The following is a 22,441-nucleotide window of genomic DNA, read 5'->3' as shown; positions in this document are numbered from 1 at the left end:
GAAAGCAATTTCTGGAAGAGCTGAAGAGCATGGAGAAGATACTACAGCATTCATAATCACTTCAATGACAGACTTCTTCCCAAGAGTGGACAGACGCACGTTATTTGACATTTTCCCTTTTCAATACTACAGATTCATCTTCTGTGTTTAAAAATGCTACTTTTTTGCCCAATGGAAAAATACAGGGTTGCTACAGTTACACTTAATAGTTTTATATAGTAGGGTTATCCAGTTATTCAATGTTACTTTGAGGCACAAAGTAAGATGAATTTGCCATCCAAGACTCCTCTATAACAAAAACAGAAAACAGAACATACACGCTGAAAGGCTATTAACAGTTAAGAGATTCAAGGACCTGCCCCTCTGTACACTGTTCCAAGTGTTCACTCATAAGTAGAGATGGGATGTACATCAATAGTGCATTTCTAATTTTTTGGGGGGTTTAGGGTTTTTTTGTGGGTTTTTGTTGGGTTTTTTGGGAGGGCAGGGGGGAAGACTATCATTGCAGGAAGTTCAGGGAAGGAGCCAGCCCACCACTTTCCAACTGTGTTGTAAGCCACCTTCTGCTACCTGCAGATTATGATTAGTCCTGGAGACTGAGAAACTTAATTCTTTATAGCATCTAACTGTATTCACATTTGACAACCACAAACATACTTTTACATGAAGCCACTGGTTGGCAAAACAAAACCACCACCAACCAGCCATCAAGAACACACTGCAACTGATTTTTTTTTTCCTAGAAACCACTTCCCTCACATTTTTTTTAAGAACAAAATTCTAAGCTGCCCCTCACAGGCCCCCTCTGTGTTTATAAATAAGTAAGCAGTTTGTAACAGCAGCTTTATTCTGACACCAATCAGATAAAAACATGCACTAAATATAACTTACATAAATACTATGGAATGACCTCTACAGAACCAGACATCTTTTATCAATGATATGCACCCCATTACAGATTAAAGAACAGAAATACTGATCTCAAGGTTTGCCACACAGTTTCTACATGGTCTTCAATAAGAAAACTAAACAACTAGAAACATCTGAAAGCTTGTGATGGAGTAACCTTGTAGAACACAAAGCTCTCCTGCTTATTTTACACTGAAAATAGCCCATTGCAGGGGGAAAAAACCACCCCCAGCACACAGGCTTACTATATTTAGGTGACACCTTACCAACAGGGTAACCCCTAGGAGAGTAAAGGCTGGAGGCATGCCCACATGCCAAGCTACACCACTGAAGTGTCAAATGTTCTGCTGGGAGAGCTGCTCTAACCACTGCGGTTTCTCACCTTCACTCTTCTCAGTTTTGAGTACATTACAGTCACTTCTTTCAAGGCTCCACAGCACTTATTTTGTCTAAAAAGTGCATTTTTTACAAATGTGTGCTTGTGACTAAATGTTGTTGTAGAGTAAGGCTTACACACCAGCACAACAGTGCTGTGACCCGTGTGAGCACAGCAATTCAGCTTACTGCAATAAAGATAGCTGGGAACCAAGGGGAAGAATTACAGTCCTGATTGCCACTAGGCTGGGACAAGTGGAAAAAGCTGAATGCTGAAAAACACCCAGAGACCCCAATTAACAGGGCATGCACTCCCAGCTCTGCTTGAAGCACTTGGCCAACAGTCATCTGGGCAAGCAGGGAAGCCACTGGTCCAATATAAAAACAACAAAAAAAATGCTCAATGCTTTTCTTGTTGAAGTAATAGCTGAAGCTGCAATACATCTTTCAGTAGAGGCAGCTTTTAGCAAGACTTCAGAAGGTCTAATGATACAGCCTCTGCATGTAGGGAATTGAAGACAACTCCTATTCAATTATCACCTTGCAATTAGGGTATTAAATGAACTACCAGCTCGAGCTGGCTGAAATTTGGAGCCAGACTTACCAACTTCTTCAGTGTTGAGATGCAGCTTGATTAAAACAGAAAAGCATGAATAAATACTAGTTATATCAAATAAAACTATTATGAAACCTATGAGAAATGTATAACACAGAAGACTGACTTTATGGTATTTGACTTTGGAGCCCACTTGCTGAGCAGTAGGACACTTTATTACATAAAATATTTGGCACACAAACCCAAACACAAAAACAAGCTCAGGGCAAGGAAAGAAAGGTAAAGATAAGTCCTAACCACATACAGAAACTGCTCAGATATCTTGATCTGTGTGCTTGTGCAATAAACTAGAAGCAAGCTTTTACCACAAGCAGTATACATAATGAAGTGGATGTCCAAAAGCATGTCCAATCTCCTGAGAAAACTGCCAAGCTCACAAGGTTTGTATTATCTGCTATTAGAATATCAAGGATCTACAGAGCACAAAGAATCCTTAGGTGACGCAGTGGTCTGCACAACTCCAAACCAGAAGCTATCCATTACACGACAGCAGAGCAAGAACATTCATTCTGTTACTACAGATTCAAGCACACTAAAGTAGGTGACCTTCCCAGCTGCTTGCTTGGCAAGCGTCTGCTGTCCTTGCAGGCAGATACTGAGAGTGCAAACACCTAAAGGCATCCAACTGCCCAAGGCCACCAATCTATGCTGACTGCAGAACCAGCCTTCATTATCTCCTGGCATCAAGGTTCTGGCTGATTATAATAATGTGTCAAGAGACAACACCCAGACAGTTCAGTTTCATAACACTCAACTATAACAATTCCTCAACAGGTCCTATGAATTGTTTATGACAATGGAACAAAGCAGAGGAAACACAGATGCACTGTAGGGAACATCCGTAGCTCTGAGATGCTTCTATACTGAGACACAAGTAAGGATGCAAACAGCAAAATATCCAAGGAATCCCTTTCATTTCAGGAAAACTTGCAAAGGAACAACTCCAGCAATCCACCTGTAGATACAAAAATTTAATTACCTGAAACTCAGGAACAAATAAAATTACTCACACAAATTCAAAAGAAGCATCAAATAAAGTACACAGTAAGTAAGTGATCTACTATGTGATACAAAAATAATTCTCAGAATTCTGGCAACAAATTCATTAAATCAAGTCATATGTTATAATACATATGAACTACAAATCATACCAACAGATTTTATTCCAGCACCTTCAGGCTGCTGATGTTTATTCCAGCACCAGCAGCTGCTGCTACCAGAGACCTGAAAAGGATGAAATTTCACAGACAATAAAAACAGTTCATGTTCCTTCCACACTTCTTGAAAGATAAAGGAGTAAGAATGAAGTTCCATAAGTTTGGCTGGGCACACTAAATGAGGAGGAAATAAAGCACACAAAATAACATTCTGTTTGGTGGAAGTCTGCAGCAGACTTCAGCTCCTCAAAGTTACACCTGAAGTATTACTGAGATGATACAGAACCATACAGGCCGCCCACTTAAAAGCATCTGGTAGAGAGCACACCTGAAACAGGGAGTTGTTCAAACAGTACCAACATAAAGAAACACCAAGCTTCTGCAAATTTTTGTAGACACCTTCTAGATATCTACAATGTAATGAAATGGTCAAGTCAGCACTGAGGGTGTCTCGCAGAGGTGGAACTGGCAGACAAGCCATGCAATTAAGTAAGATTGCAACAGTGGAACAGCAATCAATAGGCTTCCCAAGATTAGATAGCAGCCAGCCACAGAGTAATGGTTCTAAGATCCTTGATGACTGATGGGAGCAAAGCAATAACCAGTGCATACATCCGATGAGAGCACACTGCAAGAGACAGAGCCTACTTACAGTGCCAGGAACTGCCAGGCCAGTACATCCAGAAATGGTCTGCGGCACACAGCCAGCAACCAGCAGCATTGAAGGTGAGCTGTCCTGCAACTCAACACAGACACAGGGGAGGCAGCACCAGTGCTTCACACACTTAGACAGCATCAACAAAGAAGCCACATGACCATTAAGAGCTTCAGCCAGGAGTCAGAAATAATCCTGTACACAATAGAACTGAAAGATTAATGTCCAAAAGGTGGAAAGGAACAGTTCAATACAAGCATTCCTTTTCTTCTTTTTTTTTTCCTCCTCAAATGAATAACCAGAAAGAAGTGGGGAGTCAAAAAGAGACATAAAATAATTAAGTAATGGTTTGAACAACCAGCATATCTGCAAAACTAAAAGATGTCAATCCTCTTAGAGGAAATCACAAAGTCCACATGCAATGATGGACAAAGCACCGTCTAGTTTCAACCACCACTTTTACAGAAAAAAACTAAAACCAAAACAACAAAAAAGCAGGACAGGATCACCTGTAGCAAACTGCACCGAGCCTTACATGGAGAACCTGTACATGGCATCAAAGACAACAGAGGAGGCTTTCTCAAGCACACTAAGCACAGCTGTCCAACCTCCACAGAAAATTTTCTGATGAGCCAGGGTATATGTCTGTGCTAAAAACCAATATGAGAAGACAGTTTCAATGCTAATCTCAGAGAGGAGCTAAACAAGCTACTCTTTCAGTCCAAAATGTTGAGCAAAATGTATCCTCACAGGAATTATGACAGATGATCACTAATAGAAGTTAGTTTTTACATTCCACAAAGTGACAACTCTAATACTGCGTGCACCTTGCTGCAAGAATTAGTTCTTCAAATAACCCATCCTTTCACTCTAGTGGGTTTTGGGTTTATTTAAGCTTTAATATGTTTAGTTGTCAGCTCCTTCACCAACAAACGCCAGCTTTCAGACAAATGTGGGGTGTGCAACAGTTCATTTTTTATTACATTTAGTTCTCCAGTTTCTGGGAAAGTTATACACTGATTTAATGATGGGACTGAATTCTCTGAAAACTATGACATTTAAGTTTGCTAACCTCAAAGAGCACAATTTAAGTATGGACAAAACCAATGCAAATCTGCAGAAGGTTTAACCAATGTTTAAATAAAGCCTGGTAATCAATATGTTAGGGAAGTTCATGCTTTGCAAGAGGTAAAACTCCATCAAGAGAATACCAGCAGAGTTTAATCTCCAAGTGACATCATTGCAGATGACATGACAGTCCAAAAAGCACTGCCTGTGGCAAAGAGGAGTGTTAAAAGCCTTTCAAACCAAATTTCAAGCTATTCTTCAGTTTCTTTCCCAAAAGAACATCACAAAGATTCAAGAGGACAGCACCCTGACACTATCAAAGCTTTATGTTGCTTTGTAAGTTAAATGGTGAATTAATATTGAAATAAATAATCCTAATATTGGGATGCATGCTGCATATTTGTTTTCTGTATCAATCAGTATCTCCCAAAATGAACACCTACCCAGGTTACTTCCAAATGTTCATGGTGAATGACTTTGCCATAGACTGTCTTTTTAATTGAGCAACTTAAAGGCCAAGACAGACAGAAGAAAACTACCCACATGAAACACAGCCACTACAGAGAAGTTACATTAAATAACACAGAATTCAAGACATCAAAAGCAATAAGATAAGCAGGAGAAGAAAATAACAAAAGCAACTCAGACTGAAAAGTAGATTCAATTTTGACAATTTCCAATCAAACAGCCCTTTATACATCTTAAACCTGGACATCCGGTTTGAAAGTAACAGCTGTGTATTGTTGCTTTTGCTGCACAGAGTGGAAGTTGCACTGACCACTGCAGAGCACAGGTTACCAGAACTCCAAAACTTTTAAATAAAGCTTGCAAAGACAGACTTCCAGTTTTACACACTGTATATATTATGCCACTTTTCTAGAGAATAACTTTTATCAAGCTATTACTTCTATCCACTAAGCAGTCTTCCAATTATTCAGCATTCACCAATAAACCACTAAAAACAGTCAAATTTCATGCTAATTTCACCCAGCAAACTTGGAGAGTTTTTCCCCCCCTCAAACTAAAAGCAATGCTAAGGACATCTGACACATCAAAACTTCATACAACTGGGTGAAATGACAGGCTCACAGAGGAGCATATGAGAATTTCTTACAGCAAGAGGCAGCATTCAGAAAACTGCAGAACTATAGTCTTCTTGCAACTCAGAGCTGCAATAAAGAGCTGTGGTCCTGCTGAGGGACAGAATTAATCACCTGATCAATGTCGTTTCAGAGGAAAGGGCCACCAACAACTCACCTTACATCAATTTCCTTGAAGGTCTCAGTGTTTCATCTGAAAGAGGTCAGTACCAAAAGCAGGTACAATTGCCAACTAACTTCTATAACAACATTTGCCTAAAATCCTGTAAATGGCTCACCAACCATCCTAGTTCAAGTTATTTCTTTGCTTAAATGATGTTATTTGCTAGATTACCCAAAACAGGTTACAGAACCTCCAGCTACAGATTTGCAAGACTCAGCTGCACCCTGACCTGATCTAGCTCAGGCTGTAGTCCTACCTCAGCGCGAAGGTTAGAAAAAGGCACTTCTCAGGCAAACCGTAACTCTATAAATTATAACATTTTTTTAAAGAAAAATACAAACCTGAGGAAAATATTATGAAAGTACTTCCTGACTTCCCTTTTAAAGTCACATCACTGGTATTTCAAATACCTCTAATAATCATAGCAAAAAAAAAATTGCTGCCATGAAAACATTTGAATCAGACACTAAGAGCAAGCAACTCAGACTCTGTCCAAGAACTGATGATTCTTGCAGACTATGCATTAACAGGATGTGTGCTGTGCATAAGCCAGCAGCATCTTCCATTTATATCACCAATTAAAAAATGGTCTCACACCATGGTCTTGAATCAGTCCAAGGATCTTACCTTTAGCATCCTCAGGTAAGAGTAATCATATATGACACACTAGAAGCATACAGGTAAAGCACCAAGTAAAACAGAAAAGGCAGATCCACGTTAATTAGGAGAATGGACACACAAACCATATTTAATGGACAAGTCACGGTCTTTCTTGTTTAACAGTATTTATTCATCAGCCCATAGTCTTTACCACAGTGCTCTGAGACTGCCCAATGGCATACAGATCCTTAGTTCCCAAACCATCCTGAAATGATGGGGCAGCAAAATCCTCCTATTTTTTAAATTCTTCAATCAAGATTATTCAGTCTGCTGCAATTCAACACTAGAGTCATGACAAGGCAGCAGCCTCAGCTACAACTCCAACAGGGGATGAATGGAGGCAAAAAGCAGTCTCTAACACTTGCAGCACCAACTACTCACACTCATGCAAGAGTACAATCACACTCTTTCAGGAGCCCAGTGATGTAAATAATTTCTTTTTTGGCCAGTCCCATAGGTTTACAGTGATCTCAGAAAGAGAAAAGGAACATTTCACAAATCACTCCATCCAGACCTCACTGGTGTCAGCTAATGCTATCAAACTGAACTAACAAGCCCAGAATAAACCATATGGACCTCATACATTGACAGGAGATCAGGGGAAATAAAAACATATAATGTATCTACAACCATATTTTTTATAGTAATGACAACTCCTGCTTCAATACTCTGGTTTTGCTTGAAGAAGGCTTGTCCATCTCTTCACTGACATGAATGGAGCAAACACAGAGGAAACTGACTCGGGAAGAAAGCTTGTCCTATTTCGTCCTGCTAGACACAGTACAGAGGGTAGAGAGTAAAAGATATTAGTGATACTAGGAACACCAGCCACTAGAATGAAGTGCTGCACCACACACATGCCAACTGTTGTACCCCACCTCAGGGATTCTGCTGTACAGCTGATGCCCAGCGTCACTCTGAGCACACACACAACCTCTGTACGCACACTCACAGGGGTCTGCACTAGAACTAGCTCATCAAACCCCAGTGTGGCTTACAACATCTCAACTCCCAGTGCCTTGAGTGCACTAGTTCATTAAATGCAAAAATAAGCTAGTTTTAATCTTCAAAATAGTTATCTAAGAACTGCAAAAGAAAAAAAATTGTGAAATGTTTAAGTATTTGAACATTGCTGAGAGCACACTGGCAACTTACCCAAGTTCAAGGGGCTCAAATAAATTCAATGACAAAGCCAAACAAAATGACAAACATTAAGGGAACCATCTAAAGAGAATGACAACAGACAATGGGGAGTCAATACAAGTGGGCAATTCACAGATCACATCAAAGTCATCCACTAAGAGCAGCTGCAGGTTTTCCTGATGCAAAAACTAAACAGAGTAGTAACTAAAGCAGTTTGAGTGCAGTAGTAACTTAGTGTAAAAGGATTAATGCAATTCATGCAAGGGAAGGAGAAGTCCATGAAATAAAACTGAAGTTAATTTAGGTGCTAGAGATGGGAAAAAGGAAATTTCCCACTGACATAACTTTTTGGCACTGAAAAAGTCCACTCATGTAGAAAATTACGACTCATAATTAATATTATTTTTTTACTTGGAGGACACAAAATTATCAACTAGCACTAACTTTCTTGTCAGACAATAAAGCATACCGATGCATAGCATACTCTGTGCAATCATCTCTGCAACAACAGAGAAAATAGGAAAGCAGAAAACAATTCTTCCTATGCCTCCATGAGAGCAACTACTGAGTCTAAAATCATCTTCATACGTACATCAGGAAAAGCAAAAAAACTCCACAGCGCAAGCACTCCCTTAAAAAGAAGTAGGCTGTTATCATTCTCACTTCAATGTTTGCATAGAGCAAACTGTACAACAGCCAGTTCCACAGCACAAACAATGAGGAAGCACTGATTCTTGCAATCGAGTAAAGCAGAATAAAGAGCATTAACTTTCCCAGCTTTAACTCCAAACTACTCCATAGAATGAGCATTTCACAAACTCACCAGGTAATCTTCCATATTAAAGGGATAAAGGCAACTAAAAATGCTTGATTTTCCCAATAAAAGAGTAAATCAGGATACTTCATGAAACTGAATGAATAGAACACAATGACTTGAACAGAAATAGGGACTTAAGACAGGCAATCACTTCAGCAGCTTCTGTTGAATCATACATACCACACGTGGCACTCCTGACCACATAATCTGATCTCTCATCATGAAACAATCAAACTACAGCAGTGGTGCACTTTCACATCTTATATGAATATGTAATATGCCGTATTTCTACACAAAACATATACATTTATACATGTACATGGCACATATATGCGTATAAAAATATAAGTGCATCTTTATTTCCGCAGATAAAAAAAAAATCAGTCCCACACTATCAGCTAGCTAATCTGCATTCCACAGTTCCTATTACAAATCTTAGCAATTATTTTGCTAGATTGTTGAGACCATTAGCTACCCGACATGTTAAATCTCAACTCAATAGTAAATCCTAAAAGATTAAAAAAAAAGCCTCCTTAGAGTTGACATTTTTGTACAAGAACCTTGGCTCTGCCTAAAAAAAAAAAGCCCACTTCTAATATAGGTGCCTGCAGACAAGAGTTTGAAACCACAAAATGCAAGAGTTAGAAACAGAAGCACCAAATGCATTTAGAGTGTCATTACTCTGTCAAATTTTGACTTTTGAAGGCCTTGACACTGCACTGCTGCAGTTAGTCAGTACTTGAATATTGATTTCAGGTATAAGTAAAACACATGAGAATAAGGAACAATTATGCATCTGGCAGGAAGGCTTCCTGTTTATGAATCACAACTGCTCAAAAATATCATGAAACCAAATTAAGCGGTTAGCTACTAAAAATTTAACATTTGTTCAAATATTTTCAACATATGGCATCTTGACAGAATCATGCTAACTCTGAACAGGAAATCAGATTAGGTGAAGTTTTAGTATCAGATTTACCAGATCATGATCACTGTTTCAGCCACAGTTCCGAAGCAGACTGATCTCAGCCAGAAGTCAAAGCTTTGCGATATTTTAAAAGGGACTATATGAATTTTTAGCAGAGCCTTGTTACCACACATACAATTACTCCATAAAAACACAGTCAAATGCAATCCATTGCTCACCCAGGATAATTAGCACTAGGAGAACTAAGCTAACCCCAGTGGCTGGTGTGCAGTCACGCGAGCCAGCCGCTGCAATGCTGCTCTGCAGTTCCACCAGAGCACAGTGCATGTCACGGGGAATAAACAATTCTTAATACCAATCTTATTTAGCAATCCATATTAGTTATCACCATCCACTCAGAAAATCTTAGTGATATAAACGATGAAGGTTAAAGCTTTTCTATTCCCGAAATTAAAGTTTCACTATATGAAAAACTTCTATCTCTCCTGACTTTAGAGAGAGGTGTTACTGTGTACAGAATTAATTCAAAAAAAGAAGAAAGAAATTGATTACCCATTAATATATACTCAACAGCATAGGTATCATCCAATTTTTCAGACTTAGTGTTAACGATATTTTACATTATAGCTATGCTATCTTATAATACATAGGCAGTGATCAGTAATGATTTCTCTTACCTAAGTGAAAGTCATACATCTGCCAGTGTGAGACTTCATCTTTCAGATAATCCCCCAGTGTGGGGTTTAACCAGCTGGACTGTCCATCACATGACAAGCAAAATGCAAACAAATACTAAAACCAAAGTACGGGTTTAGACCCCCTGGCAGAACATCACCTACATACCCTAACCACAAAGGGATGCTCAGTTCTCTGCTTGGATAATGCAGTAGAAAAACAGAGAGGTAGGGTGCTTTCATAGGGTTGTTTTCTGGGCATTTCTTTGTTTTGTTTTAAATACCTGCACTTTCTCGCCTTGGAACAATGGTATCAAGTTAAAGCTCAATGTCCTTTCCGAACTCTAGCTCTCCTCTCCTTGCCAACCTTGCATGGTATAAATAGCAGCAAGCAGAGGAGCGAGCATTAAAAATACTCCTTTAAAAATCTCAGGAGAGTTCATGCTCGTAGTGCAGGACGAAAGCACTCCGGGTGCACGAGAGCGAGCTGTAGCACATTTTACACATATCAAACACGGTGTCACTGTTCATCCAGATAGAAAAGGAAAAAAAAAAAAAAAAAAAAAAAAAAAAGAAAAAACCAAACAACTGCGACATAGTGCAACATACAATTTCCGTATCTCTCAATATGGAAAACTCCGAACACCCAACTCGGGCCCGCCGAGGCTGTGACCCCTCAGCGCAGGGGAAAGGCCCCTCGGGGCGGGCCCCGCTGCCGCCGCACCTGCGCTGCGCCCCGAGGCCGCGGCTCAGCCTCACCTCGCCGGGGCTGCGGGAACGCGGCGGGCGGCAATCGCCCAAGAGCACAGGAGGAGAGAAGGCTGGAGCAGGACGGAGCGGCGGCAGTGACCGCTTCCCCCGGGCAGCCGCAGCCGCGCTCCGCTCCCGTGCCCCGTTATCCGGCCACGCTCGCTGAGAGAGCGAGGAGAGAAAGAAAAGGAAAGGAAGGAAGGGGAGCACTCACACTTCTGTAAAAGACACCAAGTCAGCACTTACGGCGGCACGCACACAGTACCCCTCACTTGTAGATCGGCGCCGCTGCAGAAAACTACGCCGCGGCCGCTCTCGCCGCCGGCACCGCCTCCCCTCCGCCCCCGCGGAGGCCCCGGCAGCGCCGCGCCCGCACCAGCACCAGCCCGCCCGCTCCTCGCCAGCGCCGCCGGCTCGGCGTTCGTGGCTGTCCCGCCCCGGGCTGCGCCCCTTCAGCAGCCCCGCGCCCCCTCCGGGCCGTCCCGTGCGAGGCGGCGCCGCCGTGCTCCGGGCGCACCTGCCCCGCAGCAGCCCCTCTCACCTGGCCGGGCCGGGCCGGGCCGGCCCTGGGCGGTGCGTTTGTCGGCGGGGGCGCCCGGCCGGCCGGTGAGAGAGGCGCAGGTAGCCGAGCGGGGGAACTGGGTCAGCGGCTAAAAATACCACACGGGATGGAGGAGGATCCGGCTATGGCAACCGGGGGGGCGGCCGCTCCTCCTGAGGGCTGTCGGCGGGACCGGGCTGGCGCGGGTCTCGGCGGATGGTGGGCCCTGGCCGAGCCGGGCCAGGCAGTGACCTTGCTCCGGCCGGGCAAAGTGCGCTGCTTCAAACTCACAACCGACGGCGACAAAACCTGCCTGGTCTCGTTTCAGTTCCTAAACCGCGTGTGGCTTCGCGGCCGGCGCGCGGAGCGAGAAGCCGTGGGATGCCCCGGTGCTGGAGAGCCGGGCTAAATCACCCGCCCGGGGCAGCGCCGGGGCCGGCCGGGCCGCATTCCCCCGGCAGGGCCCTGCCCCCGCCGCGCCGCGCTGCCAGCCCTGCGGCCCGGGCTGCTGCGGGAGCCGGCCGGATCGCTCCCGTGCCCACTGCAGCCGGCCCCAATGAGGCAGCGTGGATAACAAGCCTGTTCCTGAGAAGTTACTGCGACATATTGCGATGCCCAGGCAGGTGGTGGAGTCGTCGCTCCTGGAGATGCTTAAGAGGCATCTGCATCCGGTGCCTGGTGATCGAGTTTACTGGTTACAATGGCAGTGCTGGGTTGACAGTTGGACTTGATGATCTTAAAGGTCACTTCCAACTTCGAGGATTCTGTGAAGTCAGCTGAGAGCTACCTTAGTGAAACAGTGTGTAGCAACACTAGGGCAATGTCTAGGTTACAACAAGACGTCTCAGGAGGTTCAGGCGTAATTTTCTTGATGGCCTAAGCTGTGCAATGATAGTCTTAGGCTAAGTTTGTGTTTATGCAGAGTGGTTTATAAACACCAACCAGATAGAAAGTGTGTGAGTTTACTGACTGGCCACAACTTTAAACTCTGCCATAATTCTTTTTAGCATTCTGTCCACAGTATTATTTGCTGCCACTTCTTAGGGCTCGACATCCTGGATTTTAGTGGTAGTAGAGCCAGGACTTCCCTCCAGGATCCTACCACTTGGATTTCAGTGGAGAAAGTTCATATTGTAGTAGTCTCCCTGACCCAGTGGAGTAACTGCTGGGGATTTGGCACTAAAGTTTTGTCTTCACAGTGGTGGAACTACCGTAACGTGAAGCAGAGAGGAAAAATCTTTTACTCATCATTGCAAAGCCCTAAGAAGTAAATTATGCCTATGTGATTTCTGGGGAAGAGAAGCTTCCAAATGCCAGCAAGGTTGGAGACGCTTACCTGGCATGTCTGGTGCATGAGGGCACAGCTGCCTTCAGGCTCCCTGTGTGCCAACATAGGAGTCTGTATCCAGGACAGATTTGGTGACTCCACAGGAAATGCTTTCATGACATCAAGCTAGTTCCCTGACCTTCCTCTCTGCCCTCCTCTACTAGATACAGTTGCTGGCTATTTATATATGTGATGAATATGATTCAGAATTAAACATGCCAGGAAGACACTGCTTCTTTCAACCTAATAATTAGAAGAGGAATACAGCATGATTGCTTTGTTTCATCACCACATGAAAGGGAACTATTTATTGTGGTTGGCTTAGTAGTAACAAACAAAATATTTTATTCCCATCCATGAAAAGCAATCTTGTGTGTCTTTATGGGCTTCATCCAAAGTGTGCTGGAGCCAGTACTATTATGTATGGGTTTTCAGTTAGCACGTGACTGCAAATCTAGTAAGCTGGATCAGAGCAAGAGTGCTTTTGGGCTACAATGCTGAGCATTGTACAAAACTTGAGCACCCCAGGATAGTCTATATAGTGCTCCAGACCTTGGGAGGCAAACACTTCAGTAGCACAGCTGAAGCACCCTGGCATGAGTCTGCTGCTGTGGCTGAACGTGTGGGGCAAGGGACATAGTGAGATTTTTGTGGTGTCATTAGGTTACTGCTCATGTGAAACTGAGTGATAGATAGTTTACATAGCCAGCCTTTTAGCAAAGTTCACAGGCATGGCTCCAACTGTATGTATCGAGGCTAATCTCAATTACAACTTAAAAATGCCTCTGTCTTTTGTCACCGTGGGGATGGCCTGGAAAGTATCGACTGATCGCTGCAGCTGAAAGCTTGTGGTGTTGATCTTTATCCTGCCAAAGATCACAGTTCATTCAGCATTTGCTGCAGCCATTCCACTCTGATGGCTCTTTAATTTTTCCTGGTTTTGTTGCTTGTCTAGGCCTTTCATACAGCAGTAATCAAGGAGAAAAATCAAATTGAAAACCAGATACTTAGATTTTTTTAAAAAGAGATAATGAGATAATGACTTTTGCTTCTCTGCCTTTTTTTTTTCTTCCTTACTTCTTTCTGGTCCATGCATTTTTGAGTTTATATAAATGTAAGAGGAATACTGCAGGATCCTGTCACTGAACGTTGATATTGAAGGGAAGGAAATGAGGAAAAAGAGAGAAGACAAAATCACTTAAACAGGGAAGATAAATGAACGACAAAGGGTGATGAGGTTGCAAGTAGCCTGGAGCCCCAAGAAGAATAAAGCATGGGAAAGAATTGGAGACACCAAAGAAAGAGGTGAATGTCACACTAGATGGGAAAGGGAATAAATAAAGTAACATGTCTTTTTTATATTATTTCCCTGTTTCTTGTCAGTAAGAGTAGTCAGGAGCAGGCTCCACAAATGTCTCTGAAAGATACTTTTAGATGCATTCATACTCCAAGATGAATGTATGTCTGTCTTTAATAATAGATATGATTGCAGCAGGTATAAATAATTTGAAAGAGTACCAGGTAACTTGAGTATCAATAACGCTAAAAATGCAGCAGCACAGGACAGCCCAGTCTGTGTCCTGCTGGTATCCAGGGTAATGGATGGTTTTGAATAGGTTATTAGGGAACTCAGTTTCTGTTCCTGACTCTTAATGGTTGCTTGTGTGCTTTAATATTATATGGTAATTGCCTAGAAAAGCAGTGTTGTAATAGGGATTGAAATTTAAATTTCCCTACTCCCAGCTAGGGACCTTAATTGTTGCATTGCAAAGTGATGCCTTGCTTCCCTGGTCCAATGCATGTGGATTAGTTTGTTCAGAATAACAGACTTTCAGCAGACACAATGAAAGACACTCCTCCCAGCTAGCCTCTGGCCTGGTGATGAAGGGAATTTCCTGGGAATTATCAGATAGGACTTCTGACTTTGTCAGATTGGACTGTTGTCCTTATGACCCCCCAGGTCTTACATCTGCCTGTTTAGCTGCTGAGAGACCTCTCCTTCCTCCTGTCATGTTTTTGAAAAATGCCAAAATCTAGGTGCAGACCCCACTGAAGCCTAACTAAGGAATTAAGTGCTTTAGATGACAAGAAAGCTGTAGTTGGAATGTCAGTAATTGACAGCTTGAATGCTTCTCACACTCCTTATTGGAGACTGTGGTCCAAGGTACTGCTGCTTCTGCTGTGGTGGGGAATGGGGGCACATGGCCCAGGGCTGTGGCTCCTGGGTGGCAAAATGGTGCCGGAACTTGGGGGCTGCAGCTCTCAACACTCAAAACAGCTTGGCTGTGGTGGATTCATTGTCTGTGACAAGTCTTATTCTGGCTGTATTTGGGAAAACACCATGTTGTGGATTTCTTTATGTTACACAGCAGAGTGTTTATGGGTGATTCTCTGGCATCAGGAGGCTGACTGCTGTCAGATGAAATTCCTGCAGGCTGGAGGTTAAAGCACACTGTTGTCATGGTTGGTTTGGTTTGGTTTGGTTTGGTTTTTTTGTTGGATTTTTTTAGGGCCTTTTTTCCATTGGGTTTTTGGTTTTGGTTTTGTTTTTTGAGGCGGAGAGAGGGCCAGTAATGACTGTTGATAACTGCATTCAAGTTCTTTAGCAAGTGATGAGTACTGTTCCCCTTTGCTTATGCAGACTATTTAAATAGTACTATTTAAAGTACTGCATTAATACAAAACAAACCTTTCTGCTGGCCAGTGCCAATTTTGGTTTCAGAAAAGCATATCACCACAGTTCAAAGTCTTCATTATCTTCTGATGCTCAATTACTAATGACTATTCTTTAAATTTTTTTTACCACAAACTTCACATTCATATGACTTATTTGAATTAAATTGTGTACTTACTGCCTTGACAACATATTAGTGAGGTATGCCAGAGAAAATCATTGAGTGGGGCTGCTGAAAATGTTGAAAATGTCTTTGGATAGTAATTTAGGTTTGATCTTAAAATTCTGCTGCTGATTTTCCCTGTAATAGCTAAAAGTAACATAATTCTAAGGATCCTTGGTAATTTTCCTCCACAGTTTAGAAAACAATCAGACTGTGTATATCCTCACAAAAAGTACTGATGAACAGATCACAGATCTCTTGGCTAAATTAGCTACATATGTCATTTTTCTTCCATATGCTTTCCAGTAAAGTAAGGTTCAGACCCACTTACAGGCAGCTCTGGTGAAGAACTAGAAAATACTCTGAATGCTTTAACAATTAGACTAATTGTAGTTTACTTGATTCCCTAATGCAATAAACTCTTTCCTTCACAGGCCATTATTTGTGGGATAACCTCTACATTGCACGTGTTATTCATTATTTATTCCTTCCATTATTCTTAAAGGGACATTTAAGAATGGGCTCATGGTTTGTAGCACAGTTCATAAGAACAAATCTATTCAATAATTTTAGGAAGCATTTTCTTATGGCAAATAATATAATTTTCATATTATTATTATTATTATCTCTTTACTGCTTTATTACTATTAATATGTCAAGTAATCAATATAGGTTTTTTCTTTCTGATATTAGTGATTGAAAATATGTGTGATATTCTTCTAGAGGATTTTAATTACTTTTTTTATGGTTAGATAAAAAATGGGCTAATTTCTTCCCCCTTTCTTTAGTGTCATTTCAATGAGTTTACATAGCCATATGCAGAATGACAACTGTACTGTTCTGTGCCAATTGTTACACCTTGGCATTTTCCACATACACTGTTTCCTAAGCAAGCACACTTTCACAGAAGCAGATTTATTTAAAAATAAATCCCAAATATGCTTATTTGTTATTCTGAGCAGAAAGGAGGGAAGGTTGCATAGTGAACATGATGAACCAGCAGAGTTATCAGTAATGCAATAGCTTCAGTCAAGAATTTAATTGCCTTTGTCAAGTCCATGGGGAAGGGATATTACAGCAAGGAAGATGGGTAAACCTTGCAGAAGTGTACTGGCAGGGAGGATGGCTGCTAGGAAAGGTTTAATCACAGATCATGGGAAGATGTTTGAGAGAGTCACATATTGCCACAGTGTCAATATTTCCAGTCAAACCTGCCCACTTCCTGACAGAGTAGTAGTGTTCTTTGTAGATGTCAAGAAATGACTGACCAGAAAGAACATTTAGAATCCTGGTTTTCAGTCATGCTGACCTGGAGCTGATACTTAAATAACCAAAAGAACAATAATGTGATGAGAGATTTGGTCACAGGAGAGAGAGGAAGAGAACTGTAAAAAAGTGCCAAGAGATGCTGGCTGATGGGGTTATTTGATGTGATAAAGAGACAATGGTTGACAATAAATTTCTCTGGCACCTGATAACAAATAAGAGGCGACAGTAGAGGGTTTCTTCAAGCAAGATGCTGGCATCTGAATCAGAAAGCTGGAGAAGTGGGAGATAATCTAGCTGTTAGAGACAGCACAACACATTCTTGCCTTGTTTTGTTTTCAGGTTTGGGTGGATTTTTTTGGTTTGGTTTTTGTTTGGTTGGTTTTTGTTGGTTTGGTTTGGTTTTGTTTGGATTGGGTGTTTTTTGTTTTAATTAAAGATAACCTTTTTTCCTAAAAGTCTTCCTTAAGATCTTTCTATTAAAGGAACCATCTGTGGCAGAGAAATGAAGGTGAAGATATAATTCCAAGTGACTATTCGCATAGACCTATCTGAAAGTGTCTTGCCAGAAAACAAATGGTTCTGAGCCTTTAGGAGCTGTGTCTGCAACAGCTCCAAGCCTTCAGCTGAGGGATTAACTGGGGGCTGCTGAAGAATGATTAGCACTAAGATTTATTTAAGGGAAATTAATAGAAGGAGAAGATCATACAGGCAGTTTCTTCTCCTGTTTTTCAGTGCTTTCATCACTAGCTCATTATAGACCTAATGTCTTAAAAAAAATAAATTGCTGAAGTCAAAGCAATTTCATTCTTATCTGTAGCAGGTCAGCTGCTTAAATGGTGCTGAATATTACTTGCTTTTGTCACTTTTCTATGATTACAGAACACATAAATAATATTGCTATTGCAGCATCTTCCCAGTGTGAAGCTTGAATGTGAGATTAAGTCAGCAGGATTTAGCAAGTATCATTGGCACATGGTAAATGTGGATGTGGGGATGAACAGGCTCTTAGCCAGCAGCAAATACATGGTGATGTGACTCCTTCTGACAGGAGAGGAGACTGAGCACACTTGCACAGGGTTTTCCAACAGCAAATGCAAAGTAATACATGCTGACAATTTCTGCAGACCAGCTGATGCACGGTAAGTTGTTAATAGGTGCTAACTTGATGGTGCTCCCGAGCTCACAAGATGATGTAATGTTGTGTACCACACTACTTTTGCTTAGATCCTGTTCTATCAGTAATGGCTGCTATGGCTATCACATCTCAGTGTATGTGAATGTGTCTTTCATTAGACACTCAGTAATCTTAATATTGCAAATTATGCCATTGTTCACACTGGCTGGAGTAATCAGAACTAACTGTGGTAAATGTAAGGGGACAGAAACAACAGAAAAATGGGAGTAATTGTTATACAGGTGTACTAAACAGAATCTTGCACCAACAAAACAGAGAAGAAAAGCTTGAACCAGTTCTCTGTGACAACAAGATGTCCCCTCCTGAGCCTTCCTGAGAAAGGACAGAACAAAATACTGTGGGGAAGCTGTGCTGCAGCAGCCTATGACAGAAGTTAGCCCTCACTGCTCTAAGTCAGGTAACTGGGGAATTAAACCCCTTCCCCTTCTCTTTCCCATCCCCTCCCACACAGAAAGATGAATTCAAACATTAATGCAAGGATAGCATGTGCTTTTGATTTGGTGGTTCAAATTGAATTATGTTCTCTATGCATGAAATAGACAGTAAGATGTCAGGGAAAAGCAAGAAAACACAAGTCTTTTCTGGCTGCCATTTTAAAGAAATGTTGTTAATCCACTGGGAGCGAGAAAATGAATGTCGTATTTTTTTCTCTTCTGGGTGGTAAACCATACCACAAGGAAGAAGATAAGGAAATATAGATGGAATTCAGAGTAAAAATAATCCCATGGGAGGGAAAAAAGTTTCTTATTTGCACCTGATGTGTTTTAGCCAAAATATGGGCTAAAACACATCAGGTGCAAATAAGAAACTATAGCAGCCTAGATAATTTAGAGATCTTGACATGAACTCATTTCTGAGCCAGTCCTTATCTTCCTTAAAATAGGCCTCATGTATTAATTTTCTTTCCCCCTATACTTGTAACTTATCAAGGAAGCTTTGCTAGGGAAATAATCCTGAGTCTGTTGTTCTTGGCATAGTATTAATGGTTGGACAGACCTTACAGAGGAAAATTTATCCCTGTCAAGGGTTCAGGCTACTCACCTTTACAAACTGGACAAGATTACTGTTGAACATGGTATATCTGAAATAAGAACAGCATTATTTTATTGGAGAATTACAGGTGAATGAGACAGATCAGACATGTATTATGTGTTCTACAGCACTCTTCACCTGGGATTCAATATGATTTATCTGTGAAATTATGTGTTGTTGATATTTCATACTGTAATGGCAATGTAAATATAGTTATTAATAAAATAGATAAATGTTGAATTACTATTTTAGATGTCTTATTTTGGTTATTGTGCAGTCTTAAGTGTTAATTTGAAGTATAATGAATTTTAAGAAAAAAGGAAAAGCCAGGCATACAAAGTTAAAAAATTATTAGCATTAGCAGTGTCTGTGCAATGTATTTCTTTTGTTGATTTAACTTCAGTCCTTTTTTCGGATAGGTCAGTAGTCCTGGACAGTAAGAAGAAAAGTTAAATTGGTAAAGGGACAAACATACTTGGTTTTTTGTGACTAGCTCCTTGCTTTCTTACAGCTGAAATTAAGACTAGCACACAGATATGCCACCAAGGTGCAGTGTTGGAGTGTTTTGAAGGCAGATGTCAGTTAGTTTGCACAAGGAATTATAAAAAAACATGTTTTCTGTTGTGATGAGCTTCTGAGTCAGAGCTGGAATGTGTAGCGGAAGAATACTCATCTGTGCTGTCCCACATGGCGCCCTCCGTAACCACAATTTCTTCCTGAACCTCCTATCCATGGGCATTTTTCAGTTTTTATAATTTTCCATGATCTGAAATGGAAACTGTGGCAACAGATAGCATTTTCTAAACCTAGAATGGCTAGAATTCCCCAAGGAATCCCTGTATTTCCCCTACTTTGTATGTATCATAGAAAATTGACTGCAATATCATACTATGCACACTAACTTGTACTTCTGGGTTTTATTTGCCATTTACTATGAGCAGCTTGCAGTGTTTAAAAAGGGTGTGACAGGCAGTGCTTTTATTAAGAGTTACTGATCCTGTCTCTGTGAATATTGCTATAATGGATGGTGGTGCCAACTAGAGCTGATTACTTCTTCCTCCTCAGCACTCTCTCTCTGTGGAAGTCAAAACTTCAGAATTCCTTAATTAATCCTGCCAGCCCAGAAACTGAAGACAATAAAGGCTAAGTATAGTGGAGCCTTTTGGTATAGTCAGCACTTCTTTCTTTTACATACACAGCTTGGATGCAAGCTAGCACAGATAATCTTTCAGGGAGAATGGTGGGCATTTTAAATGTACTCTGGAACACTTTCAAAGTAGCTCCCTCCCAGGGACTGAATTAATCATTGTGTAAAATGCTTCTGAAAAGGAACTGTTCTCCTAACATAAACCTGTATGCAAAGGGTACACAAAAGCCTTAACCTCTCTTCTTATCTGGGGTTTATTTTAGGAACTGCTGTTAATAAGGTTTTATTCTAGTGAATAACCTGAAGATTTTTGCTTATAGACGAGGATCAGTCAGAACTATCAGCCTAGGCTAGTAATAGAATAAAATATAATTATTGAGTTGCATGTTTTCTAAAGAGGTTTCAGTATGCTCTGTAAAAGGTTTAAATTATATTTCCTATACATGAGGGTAGTATGAAAAAATTCAGTTACTTGCTACATGATTCAGAGAATATAAGTCATGGGGAAAATGTTACTGTTACTTTCACATCTTCAAATTCTAGGTTTCACTTCTTAAACTGAAAAAATATATATTTGGTGCTTATTCTTTATATTTAAAAAATGAGATCCATGAGTCAGAAGGTTCCAGATTTTTCTTGATCTTAAAATCTCTGTGTCCCAAAGAAGGGATTTTCATTTTGGTCACTTGTTTTCTTAACACAATGATTGGATGGTAAAATAGGCAGTGAAATAAACACTACTGCAGTACTTTTTTATTTCAGAGAAGAATCCAGGCTTTGCTTAACATAATGTAAGAAACACATTTGTATCTGAGGATGTATATCACAGCATTTCCAAGAAAGCAGTCTGCTGAAACTTACTTGTTTATAATGAGTAAGCATAAGTACACCTCAATTAAGGCTTTCTCTGATATCACATCAGACTTGCTTGCATTTAAATTATTGGGTCAGAAAGAAAGGACAGTGGAACCTTTTATTAGCAGCTGGCTTCTCCCAAGTCTCATTTTACATTTTGGGTTCCAATGCTGTTCAACTGAAAGGAGATCCTGTTAAAAAAATGGAGGTGAATAACAGAGACAAGGCAGCTGCCAGACATCAGCTTCCACTATGTGCTTCAAAAATATCAGTGTCCTCACTGATAGTGTACAGAACCATAATATGGAATCTGCCCTTGTGAAACAGGTAGTCTTTTGTATTTTCTGGTAAGAGCTTTTCATGAGAGAAGTCTAGGATGCAGAGTTGAGTATTTTCTTTAAAGCTGTCTTATATGAAGAAGCTGCTCATTAACTAAGAACCAAAAGTAAATACTCATTTAAATTAAATTTCATCTGCTGAAATCATTATGGTGGTGCTGTTTTCTAAGTCTAAGTCTAAGTACAGTCACTGTTTGATGTACCAGAATATCTCAACGGTAAATTTCATAACACTCTTTCTTATTTCTGTCAGAAATTTTGCCTATGTTGGATGAGCCTCATCGCTCATCTCTCCTGATGGTGTTCTTTGAAAAGCTGCAGGATGTCTTAATTTCACTTGAATTTTGGAGTTGAGGGTTAATTAGTGTACAAATGACAAAGACACCATGTGACCTCTCTAGAGAATATATAGCCTCTTCTCACATGCATCAACAAGTACACCTGAGATGTTTTGGGCCATTTCTTCCTTGTCTTCTTGGTTGGAGCTCTTCCCAGCTCTTGCTGGACATACATAAATATTTTTATTGTTCCAGTAACATGAGAGAAGATGGTTGGTCATTAGTATATGATGAATTACAGAGCACATCCAGACTAACAGGGCTACACTCACTCTAGAATACTAAATAATGAATGTGGTTGATGTCTTTTTAATGAGAAAGTAGAATAACAGAAAAGGTCTGTTGTTAAAGCTGTGTTTTCTTTGAGATACAATAGAAATGAGCTGCTTGAGAAGCAGATGACATACATAATTAATCCCCCCAGTAACTTTACTGGACTCTATTGATTTGCATGACATTAATTTTCTTAATTCTTTTGGGGAGAGAAAGAAACACAGCAGTAAAGGTGTCCAGTTATTTTCTTATGTATGAAACTTTTATGTCAGAC

At 40.8% G+C, this 22,441-nt stretch overlaps 1 protein-coding gene across 3 annotated transcripts in view; it reads right to left on the bottom strand.

Moving 5' to 3' along the window:
• MTUS1 (microtubule associated scaffold protein 1) overlaps positions 1–11,691 on the bottom strand; it is a 116,776-nt gene extending 105,085 nt beyond the window's left edge. Inside the window, exon 1 of one of the 3 annotated variants that reach the window (XM_074541438.1) lies at positions 11,557–11,691. The gene's annotated coding sequence lies outside the window, so the exon portion shown is untranslated. Of the gene's footprint in view, positions 1–11,229; positions 11,402–11,556 lie in introns of those variants that run through there. The other 2 variants (XM_074541437.1, XM_074541439.1) reach the window with 2 other exon arrangements.
• Between the last annotated feature and the right edge of the window lie 10,750 nt (positions 11,692–22,441).

This window comes from Zonotrichia albicollis, chromosome 5 (genome assembly GCF_047830755.1).
Source record: "Zonotrichia albicollis isolate bZonAlb1 chromosome 5, bZonAlb1.hap1, whole genome shotgun sequence".
Lineage (NCBI taxonomy): Eukaryota > Metazoa > Chordata > Aves > Passeriformes > Passerellidae > Zonotrichia > Zonotrichia albicollis.
Note: the sequence above shows the minus strand (reverse complement) of the source record. Positions and strands in the feature narration are given on the sequence as shown.